This window comes from Leptodactylus fuscus, chromosome 11 (assembly GCF_031893055.1).
Source record: "Leptodactylus fuscus isolate aLepFus1 chromosome 11, aLepFus1.hap2, whole genome shotgun sequence".
In the NCBI taxonomy this organism is placed as follows: domain Eukaryota; kingdom Metazoa; phylum Chordata; class Amphibia; order Anura; family Leptodactylidae; genus Leptodactylus; species Leptodactylus fuscus.
Window position 1 is genome coordinate 58,928,775 of NC_134275.1, and position 13,219 is coordinate 58,941,993.

Genomic DNA, 13,219 nt, shown 5'->3' on the forward strand with positions numbered 1-13,219 from the left:
GGGGGGAGTAGTAGTGACGTTCCATTCCCGGGAAACGGATTGTCACCGGATAAACAGCAAATGTTCCTGGGGCGGTCACATGACCGTCCCAGGGATATGGGTAAATATATATATTTTTGATAAATTGTCGTATTTAGAAAATAAGCAGGGGGAGGGTGTTTAGATTAGTTTTACCCTGGACAATCCCTTTAAGTAAGTATGCCATGCCCTGTGCATGTATCGCTAGGTTCACACCTGCGTTCAGCCTTCCGTTCTGTGCTTTCCGTCTTCCGCATGCCAGTAGACGCAAAGCACAGACCGGGTCCGGCCGTGAGCGGCGGTGAGCGTTTTATGCTCTCCGCCGCGAAACCGGATTTTTTAATCCGGACACAGAGTACTGCATGTCCGACTCTGTGTCCGGATTAAAAAAACCTGGTTTTGCGGCAGAGAGCGCAAAACGCTCACCACCGCTCACAGACGGACAGCTTTCTCACCCATTCAAGTGAATGGGTGAGAAAGACTCCTGCAGGTTTCCGTATGCTGCTCTGTTTTATGCAGGAAACGGAAACCTGCACAACGGAGAGGACAACGCAGATGTGAACGAGCCTTAAGGGACAAATTTTGAATCTTAATACATCTGTGTCCCTAAACCTAAACGTCAGGAGGAAACCAGGCCATCTTGGTCAAAAGCATTCCTATGGTGAAGGAAGGTGGAAACTGCTACTGCAGGAACTAGGAGACTGGTCAAGACAAGATGGAGGGTAAGAACAGAAATACCAAGATGATGGCGATGACCAGCTCAGATTGGGGTGAAGATGCCCAGAGCAGAGACATGCAGGAGCAGCTGCAGGAGCTGTACATCTAAGAATAGCTGCATGAATGCTCCTGAGACATATGCTCCTGAGTATATTATCCATTGGAAGAATGCAGGGTGTGAATACTTTTGCATTGCACTGTAGATCCGCCACTTTGAGCTGTACCCTAGAGATTTAGGGATGTTCCTACTTGTCACAGAAGTCACGTCTGACCCGTCTCCACATTTGTGTCCAAACTCTTTCCTGCCACGCGGTACATATTTTATAATCATTGCGCCAATCTTGAAGACTCTCTCATGAGAACAATGAGGCTGAAATTACAAGACAACAAGACGGTAACGAGCGGCCATTGGGAGGACTTGTGGACAATGAGGGGAAATGGCCGAGTGCACACTCTCCACCCTTTACGGCTCGCTCAATGCAAAGTAATGGGACTCGTTGACCTCGTCGTCAGGAGTCGCGGCCTAATGAAGTTTTGTCGTCTTTGCAGCAATCAGGCGCCATTGTCAGCCGATCCCGCTGCTTGGCTCTTGAGGTTTTCAGCAATCAGCAGCGTCGCCACTTACGTGAAGTGTTAATCAGAGGAATAAAGAAGATGTGGCACCCAGATTTGCCTTATAAAGAGACTTTTCCTTTCTTTAATGTCATATTGTTAGAGACCCAAACTGAAGATCAAGTATCGACAATTTTCCAATCATCTCGCAAGTCGCTGGCGCTGAATCTAACAAGACATTGCTGCAATGTGTTTATAGAGAACGTATGACCATAATTAGAATCTAATACAACACAGATCTGTAATATCCTCACTGTCTTCATAGACATCATGCATATACATAAAGGACAGTGACTGTAAATATGTCAGAGAGAATCCTCTGGTCACATCCAAAGCTCCACTAACAATTCTGCAGTTATATCAAGTCTTCACCGTCAGATCTGCAGCCATTACCCTTCTTTTTTTTTTTTTTTTTGTTATTAGAGAGTGGTTGTAAAAGTGAATATTAATAAGCAAATACATTTCATGTAGTAATGTTGGCCTAAAGAAAGAATGTGAATGATAAATTGTCACAACCCCACACCTGTCACTAACATCACTGAAAATAATAATTTACATTTTCCAATTTCAAGGTATCATGGCGTCTGTGTAATAACACTGGTAACTTGTAACTTATACTGTCTACATACATTACATTACTCATCCTGTACCGATCCTGAATTACATCCTGTATTATACTCCAGAGCTGCACTCACTATTCTGCTGGTGCAGTCACTGTGTACATACATTACATTACTTATCCTGTACTGATCCTGAGTTACATCCTGTATTATACCCCAGAGCTGCACTCACTATTCTGCTGGTACAGTCACTGTGTACATACATTACTTATCCTGTACTGATCCTGAGTTACATCCTGTATTATACTCCAGAGTTGCACTCACTATTCTGCTGGTGCAGTCATTGTGTACATACATTACATTACTTATCCTGTACTGATCCTGAGTTACATCTTGTATTATATTCCAGAACTGCACTCACCATTCTGCTGGTACAGTCACTGTGTATATACATTACATTGCTTATCCTGTACTGATCCTGAGTTACATCTTATTATACTCCAGAGCTGCGCTCACTATTCTGCTGGTGCAGTCACTGTGTACATACATTACATTACTTATCCTCTATTGATCCTGAGTTACATCCTGTATTATACTCCAGAGCTGCACTCACTATTCTGCTGGTGCAGTCACTGTGTACATACATTACATTACTTATCCTGTACTGATCCTGAGTTACATCCTGTATTATACCCCAGAGCTGCACTCACTATTCTGCTGGTGCAGTCATTGTGTACATACATTACATTACTTATCCTGTACTGATCCTGAGTTACATCTTGTATTATATTCCAGAACTGCACTCACCATTCTGCTGGTACAGTCACTGTGTATATACATTACATTGCTTATCCTGTACTGATCCTGAGTTACATCTTATTATACTCCAGAGCTGCACTCACTATTCTGCTGGTGCAGTCACTGTGTACATACATTACATTACTTATCCCGTACTGATCCTGAGTTACATCCTGTATTATACTCCAGAGCTGCGCTCACTATTCTGCTGGTACAGTCACTGTGTACATACATTACATTACTTATCCTGTACTGATCCTGAGTTACATCCTGTATTATACTCCAGAGCTGCGCTCACTATTCTGCTGGTGCAGTCACTGTGTACACATATTACATTACTTATCCTGTACTGATCCTGAGTTACATCCTATTATACTCCAGAGCAGGCTCGGACTGGCCCACCGGTGTACCGGGGAATCCCCCGGTGGGCCCCCGAGCCCTGACTTAAAGTTTTGATTTTTACCAATGCAGATGCATTGGTCGGGGCCCGATCGGGATGGCCAGGGGCCCCAACCGGGCACCTGGCCAATGCATCTGCCTCCACACACAGGGGCCCCCATTAGCTGATGCTGAAGAAGTACACATCGGAGGACAGCGAGTGTCTCTTCTTCAGCATCAGCTAATGGTTTCTCCTTTCACTTACCTGCAGCTGCTGTCCTGTGAGATCTCCCCTGCTGCACGCACGCACGCACTTCCTCCCCCTCCCCCCTCCTCCTCACACTGAGTCCTGTTACATCGCAGCGTGTGGGGAGGACAGGGAGCCGACTGCTGCTGGAATAGGTGAGTAAACTCTTTGTAAAATCTGTATGTTTAATATGTATATATGTACATTTGTGTAAAGTATGTGTCTTGTATACTGTGTGAGTACTGTATGTTTGTATACAGGTATGTGTGAGTATATACTGTATGCTATAATAATGTGTATGTATATATGTGTGTGTGTGTATATATAGTATTCATACAAGTATATATATGACTTATATGGTATATGAATGTATATAAATGTATATGTGCTATAGTATTGTATGTGTATATTGTATTGTATATGTGTGAGTATATATGGTATATGTTTAAGGCCTGGTTCACATCTGCGTTCGGTGATCTGTTTGGGGAGTCTGCATGGGAACCCCCTCCCCCTTCCCCCTGAACGGATTACCAAACGTATTAGCAAGCGGTGTGCAGTGAAAGTACGCGGACCGCATAAACTATAATGGGGACCGTGTGCTTTCCACGCGGTGTCCGCATGAGTCATGTGGACAGGAAAGTAGATTGTAAAGTACTTTTCTGTCCGCATGTTGTATGCAGACACCGCACGGAAAGCACATGGACCCCATTATAGTCTATGTGTGCTTTCACTGCACACCACTTGCTAATGCGTTCGGTAGTCTGTTTGGGAGGGTCCCCATGCGGACTCCCCGAATGGATTACTGAACGCAGATGTGAACCAGGCCTGAGTATGTAGGTATATAGTGAGTGCAATCCCATCCACACATTGCAGAAAAACACACACGGCGGACACACTGCAATTTCCAAAACTGTTGCGGTTTTGGAAATTGCAGCATGTCACTTATATCTACAGAAACACCTGCAGTTTCACTATAGGTATAAGGCTAAGTTCACAGGGGGTTTTTTGGTCCGGAACCTGAGGCAGAGGCCGCCTCAGGTTCCGGACCAAAAATCGGGTAGCCGCGACTGGGTGCATCGGCATCCAGTCACGCACTCTGCTCCAGATTAGGCCCAATAAATGGGCCTAGATGGGAGGAGGGAGTGTCTTCAGGCTGAATCGCGAGGCGAAACGACCTGAAGAATGAGCACCACGCTTCTTTTTCTGGGAGCTGGAACAAACCGGCTCCCGGAAAAAAAGAACTGACCGGCTCCCATTGATTTCAATGGGAGCCATCTTTTTGGTCAGGATTTTGAGGCAGATACGGCCTCAAAATCCTGACCAAAAATCCCTGCGTGAACTTACCCTAAAGGAAACAAAGTCCTCAGAGGAAACCTCTGCGGAGTTTCTGCAATAAGCGCTGCAGGAAAAACTGATGTGTTGCCGCCGGGGTTTTTCCCGCAGCGCTTTTTGCTTTGTCTTGCTACATGGGGCTTTAGCCTGACGCTAGGTTCACACTAGCGTTCGGCAGTCCGTTCTCAGCTTTCCGTCTTCTGCTTGTAGAAGACAGAAAGCTGTCAGACCGGGTGCGGCGGTGTGCGTTTTATGCTCTCCGCCGCAAAACCGTTTAACCGCTAAGGACAGATGAGTATTCTTTTTTTATTTATTTGTTTTTTTATTTTACACCTCCCTCCCACCACATGAGTTGCTCCAATTCCTGGACAACCACTTTAAAGGATGTATCCATCTTTCTAATATTGATGGTCTGTCCTTAGGATAGGCCATCAATATTACATCTGCGATGATACAACAGCCAGGACCTCTGCAGATCAGCTTTTCCAGGACACTTCAGCTACGGGTAATGGTAACATTTCTAGGAGCCATGCTGTTCACTTGCCATACAGGCTGAAGCAGTAGGTATATGTAGTGCGCATGGTATAGTGCGTGAGTAGCATGGCTCCCAACATGTTATTACCTTTAACCGCCCTGTCTCGGTACCGCTGATCTGCAGGGTCCTGGCGGTGGGCCCCTAGAAACAATTCCACTGGTGGGCCCTAGACATCCCAGTCCGACCCTGCTCCAGAGCTGTATTCACTATTCTGCTGGTACAGTCACTGTGTACATACATTACATTACTTATCCTGTACTGATCCTGAGTTACATCATGTATTATACTCCAGAGCTGCACTCACTATTCTGCTGCTGCAGTCACTGTGTACATACATTACTTATCCTGTACTGATCCTGAGTTACATGCTGTATTATACTCCAGAGCTGCGCTCACTATTCTGCTGGTACAGTCACTGTGTACATACATTACATTACTTATCCTGTACTGATCCTGAGTTACATCCTATTATACTCCAGAGCTGTATTCACTATTCTGCTGGTACAGTCACTGTGTACATACATTACATTACTTATCCTGTACTGATCCTGAGTTACATCATGTATTATACTCCAGAGCTGCACTCACTATTCTGCTGCTGCAGTCACTGTGTACATACATTACATTACTTATCCTGTACTGATCATGAGTTACATCCTGTATTATACTCCAGAGCTGCGCTCACTATTCTGCTGGTGCAGTCACTGTGTACATACATTACATTACTTATCCTGTACTGATCCTGAGTTACATCCTGTATTATACTCCAGAGCTCCGCTCACTATTCTGCTGGTACAGTCACTGTGTACATACATTACATTACTTATCCTGTACTGATCATGAGTTACATCCTGTATTATACTCCAGAGCTGCGCTCACTATTCTGCTGGTGCAGTCACTGTGTACATACATTACATTACTTATCCTGTACTGATCCTGAGTTACATCCTGTATTATACTCCAGAGATGCGCTCACTATTCTGCTGGTACAGTCACTGTGTACATACATTACATTACTTATCCTGTACTGATCCTGAGTTACATCATGTATTATACTCCAGAGCTGCGCTCACTATTATGCTAGTGTACACACATTGCACTTGTCTGCAGGTATGTGTATTACTCACTGTGACTTCTATGGTTACTTAGACTCCGCCCACTGCGCTGACATCAGACCCATTAGTTAAGAGCAAACATTTTACGTTGACAGTTCACCATAATAGCATTTAATTGTGAAAAAAGACGGGAACAATGGCGGCTGAATGTCACACGCTCCGTTCACACTGGGAATCAGGGACATTCGCTAACAAAGGTTTTGAAAGTTCTTTTGAAATGTGGCGGCTGCTGAGCGCAGATAAGGCGAAAGGTTTGAGGATTCGCTATCAGGAATTTCAAGGTTTTTTCCTCCATCTGCTTCTCACATTAACTGGTAATTATCCAGAAAGGCGGATAATAGCGGCGCGGTGACAGACGCTGACAAAGGTTTCCCTAAGATATGGAAATTGTCAGTGATAGGCAAGGTGCAGCCGAGCCCTTTCTACAGCACAATTATCTGTGTCACTTTCATTCCCTTTCTTCGTGGCGGCGGTGGCGTCCCTCACACGCTGCCGCCTTATCGGAGGCGCTGCACATTAGCTCCAGGACCACTGGCTGAAAGAGTGTGGAAAATCGCGCCGTTCGAGCCTTGATTCCAATGAGGCGCCGCTCATTACTGCTCACCGGACGTCTCCTTTATGTCAGAAAGTTGGCGAGAAACATTGCAACAAGATCCCTATATATGAGACCCTTATAGAGACACAGCCCGTATAGATCACCCTGAGACCAGCGCTGCAGGTCGGGTGCTGACAAGAGCAAATCCTTCATTCACTTGACAGAAAATAAGGTTTATTGGCCACAGGATGATGAGAGATCTCCCATATACCATAAACCTAGAGGTGGTTTAATTCAGGTGTGTTTTGGTTCCAGTGGGTGACGCTACCTCATCTCCAGGAGTGTTAGCTGTGCATGCCGGCGTGCTACACCCATCACAGGTAACACACCCAGAGTCTCAACATTTTCAGATGTTGCATTGTTGAAGTAGAGGCGAACTAGGCCTGTCCTGTATGAAAACCAAACCCACCTGGTGTGACGTGGTTCCCGCAAGTGGTACCTCATAGTTAGGGGGTGTTCACACTGTCACCGCTGTCCACCCCGGGGTTTTCATACTAAAGCCTGGGGAAACTGGACAGTGGACGGCTTCCCGGGGGTCAGCTTTAAAACCCATTCATTTGAATAGGGTTTTAAAGGTAACTGTCGGTGTCCGTATGCAGCCTTTCTTCCTGGAAACCGTTCAAGTGAATGGATTTTAAAGCTGACTGCTGGCAAGCCATTCACTGTCCAATTTCCCTGGGATTTAGGACGGAAACCCCGGGGTAGACATTGGCGGTAATGTGAATGCCCCCTAAAAGTCACAGGAGGCAGCACCAATTACTGGATCCACAGCATAGCAGACAGCTCCTGAGTCACTACTTTCTATCATGGATCCTGTGAGTAAAGGGGAGCAGGTTGCAGTCAGGACCCCCAATGTATCTCACGTTGTGGGAATAGCGGTCAGGACCTCTGATGTGTTTGTACCTGTGGGTATAGTGGTGCAGCCTCCAGAGTGTTCTCTTTATGTTACACTTAGACACTGCGATACACCTACCTACTGCAGAGTGTTCTTCTCTTGATCGTATACTTAGATACTGTGATACGCTTACTTCTTGCAGAGTTTTCTTCACTTTATGGCAGACGTAGATACTGTGATATGCTTACTTCTTGCAGGGTGTTCTTCACTTTATGGCAGACTTAGATACTGTGATATGCTTACTTCTTGCAGAGTTTTCTTCACTTTATGGCAGACTTAGATACTGTGATATGCTTACTTCTTGCAGGGTGTTCTTCACTTTATGGCAGACTTGGTAGATATGAGATGGGAGTAATAGTCACAGTGGTGAGGTCACAGAGCAGGTCACTGATAAGGGGGCCTGTGTGGTATCTGATGGTAGTGATATTTATTCCCCCAGGGCGCTTCTAGTCGCAGCGGGGTCCTCTCTCACCCTGAGCCATGTGATGGTGTTCGGAAGGGCCCTGATGGTAAGTGTAGGAACGTCTCCGTAGGCAATGGTGTAGTGTAAACAAGTTGAACGTTACTGTGAGGAGCAGGTGACTCTCAGCAGTGGCTTGTGGCTTCCTGAGGGGGGTCGTAGTCTCTAAACTGTTGTTTACACCCAGGCTTGGGGTGAAGGATGCCCAGACCATGACGGTGGTGATAGGGGGGCCACATACTCCACTCCAAATGAATACCTCCCTCACCTTGTATATGATTCTGGAGTCTGGATGTGAGGAAGTCCTTTGGGCCTAGATACCTGTCTGTTAGATGGGACCCTGGAGAAGCACAGCGCCTATCCTCCAAGGCACGAGGTCTGGTGGGCAGACAGACGAATCTTCCCTGTCTCAGGCATGTCTTCCTAGCAGTCTTGGGCTCAGTTTCTCCTCTTCCTCAGGGGCTGACAAGATGGCACCCGAGTTCCTGTCACAGCAGCAGCACTCACTGAGACCAAGGACTGTACCAAGCCTAGAGAAAGATACATAAAATACACAAATAACATCCATATATACAAGCAGAGGCATAAAACAGAAGACAGAGTCACTGAGACGCTGCACGTGGAGCCCATTACATGGCTTTGTAGATTATAATCCAACTACCTTTGGTCCCTTGAATAAGGGCAACAACATCTTAGGGTATGTTCACACAGAGTTTTTTGCAGGCTGATCTTGAGTCGGAATCCACTTAAAAAAAACGCCAACCATTCATTTCAATGAGTCAGTAGCAGGTTTTTTTTCCTTTATCTGATTTTTTTCAGCTAGAGGGAAAAAAAGCAACCTGACCTATCTTCGGCCAGGGCTCCACGGGACGTAAACGCCACATTTTGCCCGCAGCTACACTGCGGGAAAAATCGTTGCGTTGTACAGTGCAGACAAAGTGGATGGGATTCACGCGAATCCCATCTCCACTTTGCAGAAAAGAGCGCAGCACGGACACACTGCGGTTTGCAAAGCCGTTGCGGCTTTGCAAATCACAGCATGTCAATTATTTCTACGGAAACACCGGCGGCTTTCCCGTAGATATAATGTTAAGAGAAAGTCCACAGAGGAAAACTCTGTGAACTTTCTTTTAAAAGCGCTGCGGAAATAATCGCAATGCAATCACGCAGCGGTTCTTCCCGCAGCGTTTTAGTGCTGCAGATATGGTCCGTGGCCTTAGACTTCAGGTGGATTCTGCTTTGAAAAACCCTTTAAACCCAGGAGGTGGAAAAAACACAACACTTTTTTAATGCAGTTTTTGCAAAAACTGCCTCAAAAAACACAAGTGTTTTTTTCAAGGGAAGTTTGCAGGTCCTTACAGTGTGATGATACAAAAAAAAAAAAAAAAACGCGGCAAAAAATGCATCATGTAAAAAAAATGCAGCAAAAAAATGTTTCCTAATTCCTGATGCAGATTTTTTCGGCCTGCAAAAAAACTCAGTGTGAACATACCCTTACAGAGCTGTATTCCCTAAATCCTCAATTTGCAGATATTTTCTCTGATGAAATCCTCTGTGGATTGTATGGAACATCTCAAAGAATGAGTGAAGAAGAAAACGTGACATCACCACGAGTCCTATGTCATGTCTACCGTAAAGAGTCCTCAGACCTTTTGTGTGTTTTGCATAAACTTTATGGATTTGGTAATAAAAGTGGAAAATCTTAAGAAATGCTAAGACTTGTACTTCGATAACCATAGAAACCATAGATCCAAAGACACTGACGTAGCAAATGTTGTGAAAACCAAAATTTTTGTCAGTCTCAAAACTTTTGGCAAAGTCTGTATATTGTTTACTCTGTCTGTACTGTGTGCGCTGTGCTCTGTCTGTTCTGTGCTCTGTCTGTTCTGTGCTCTGTCTGTTCTGTGCTCTGTCTGTTCTGTGCTCTGTCTGTTCTGTGCTCTGTGTGGTCAGCATAGTCTTTGCTTATTGGCGATTCGGAGGGTATGTGTAGTAGGTGCAGCGTTTGACCTAGTCCACCTTAGATGATCATGGTGTACTGAGAGCCTGTATTGGCTCATCATCTGTGGAGGTGGATTGGAAGACAAGATGAAGGCTACATGGAACATAAAGAAGAACCCTTGGAGAGGAGGACCAGTCGCTTGTGAGATGGGCTAGGAAAGTTTTTCATGATGGAGGTAAACTGTCCAGACTGCTGCTAAAGCGGGATAGGCCAAAAAGGTTACCTGGTGTTATCTCTTGATTCAGTGGTGATGTTAGCTTGGAAGGTGAGGCCAGAACTAAGTCCGTCTTGGAGCTAGTATTGGCACAGATATGTGTGGCATGACCATTGAGGTGGTCGAATAGTTGGGCGTACATGAAATAACACAGTTTTTCTAAAGCACCTTATCCAACCAGAGCGTAGACTTACCGTAGCACAGTAGCAGATTCACAGTAGTGCAGCCTCAGGCTTTGGCCTATAATATAAAGGAAGATTACCTATGCTGTTTTGTGGTCAGTCTCATGAACCCCTGAGGTTCTGGGCAGGAGACCCCACTCTCCTTCCCTTCTGTTGCGTTGGCGGCTCTGACTTCTCTTCGCCTTGTAGGTGATGTATTTCTTGAGATCGCGCCAGTCATAATATTTTAGTGCAGATTATTGGATTTTGTGAGCGGTGACACGGATTATAACAGATGTCTGCGCTCTGATCGGTGAAGTATTGGCGTTAATTAGCAATTACCATGTGATAGATCTCATCTGGAGTTTGACATATTCGCTGCGGCAGCAAGAGATGGAAGTTCATTTCTAATTTTACATAGTGACAAATGCGCAGTTTGTACGGTGCACATCCTCCGTAATAACATTGTGTGCCGCGCGCTTCACCGGCTGGAGATGATGAAATGTAGGAAGAAGAGGAGGAGGATTTAACCCCATAGATGCCTCTCATCAATAATGGCTGCCAGACCTCTAATGCTTGTGTAATACTGATAACTTGTCTATTGGATAGGTCACCTGTATATGATCTGTAAGAGGTTTGTCACCTGGACCCCACACAGATCAGCTGTTTTGGTACCTCCAGGCGCCAGTGGCTGCTGCAGTGGACAGGGAGAACCAAGCACAGATCTTCTGTGGCTTGCTCCAATCCTTCTGTGTCTTCATGTCATCCCAGACAGACTGGATGATGATGAGATCAGGGCTATATCTGTGGGGGCCATATCATTAATTCCAGGACGACTCCTCCAAACAAGAAAGGTCATACCAGATATTGATGGGGTTTACGTTTCACTTCGTAAAATAAACTATTAACCCTTCTGTGTTCTACATCACACCTGCCTAAAACCTTTGCACACTACTGTACTCCACATATAATATTCATATAGCAATCCAGATAATACATACAGTGCCATATCAATACATACTGTATATTACCCAGACAGTATATAAAGTGCCCAGTTAATGCAGTTCATATTTCGTCCAAATTCCAGTTATATATTGACCGTCCAGGGTACTATATATAGCTCGCCCATACATGGGTGAGTTCAATAAAGAGAGGTGTCTGAACATTTTCTGGCATGAGTTATGGTAAATTTTCCAGGTTGAGGATTCCCTGTCCTCACCCACCTTGGTCTCTACCCCCCTTCAAAAAAAGTTGAGAGCCTTGAGTAAAGAAGCCCCTGTGAATCTGTCTTACACTGCCCCCATATAAATACAAACATGCCTTGAGAACGCCAAACACTGCCCATTAGGCATTACCCACATATAAATACATAATGCCCACCAGTAGCTATACAATAAATAAATAATATATATATATATATATATATATATATATATATATATATATATATATATATACACACTCACCGGCCACTTTATTAGGTACACCTGTCCAACTGCTCGTTAACACTTAATTTCTAATCAGCCAATCACATGGCGGCAACTCAGTGCATTTAGGCATGTAGACATGGTCAAGACAATCTCCTGCAGTTCAAACCGAGCATCAGTATGGGGAAGAAAGGTGATTTGAGTGCCTTTGAACGTGGCATGGTTGTTGGTGCCAGAAGGGCTGGTCTGAGTATTTCAGAAACTGCTGATCTACTGGGATTTTCACGCACAACCATCTCTAGGGTTTACAGAGAATGGTCCGAAAAAGAAAAAACATCCAGTGAGCGGCAGTTCTGTGGGCGGAAATGCGTTGTTGATGCCAGAGGTCAGAGGAGAATGGCCAGACTGGTTCGAGCTGATAGAAAGGCAACAGTGACTCAAATAGCCACCCGTTACAACCAAGGTAGCCAGAAGAGCATCTCTGAACGCACAGTACGTCGAACTTTGAGGCAGATGGGCTACAGCAGCAGAAGACCACACCGGGTGCCACTCCTTTCAGCTAAGAACAGGAAACTGAGGCTACAATTTGCACAAGCTCATCGAAATTGGACAATTGAAGATTGGAAAAACGTTGCCTGGTCTGATGAGTCTCGAGTTCTGCTGCGACATTCGGATGGTAGGGTCAGAATTTGGCGTCAACAACATGAAAGCATGGATCCATCCTGCCTTGTATCGGTAACGGTTCAGGCTGGTGGTGGTGGTTTCATGGTGTGGGGAATATTTTCTTGGCACTCTTTGGGCCCCTTGGTACCAATTGAGCATCGTTGCAACGCCAAAGCCTACCTGAGTATTGTTGCTGACCATGTCCATCCCTTTATGACCACAATGTACCCAACATCTGATGGCTACTTTCAGCAGGATAATGCGCCATGTCATAAAGCTGGAATCTTCTCAGACTGGTTTCTTGAACATGACAATGAGTTCACTGTACTCCAATGGCCTCCACAGTCACCAGATCTCAATCCAATAGAGCATCTTTGGGATGTGGTGGAACGGGAGATTCGCATCATGGATGTGCAGCCGACAAATCTGCGGCAACTGTGTGATGCCATCATGTCAATATGGACCAAAATCTCTGAGGAATGCTTCCAGC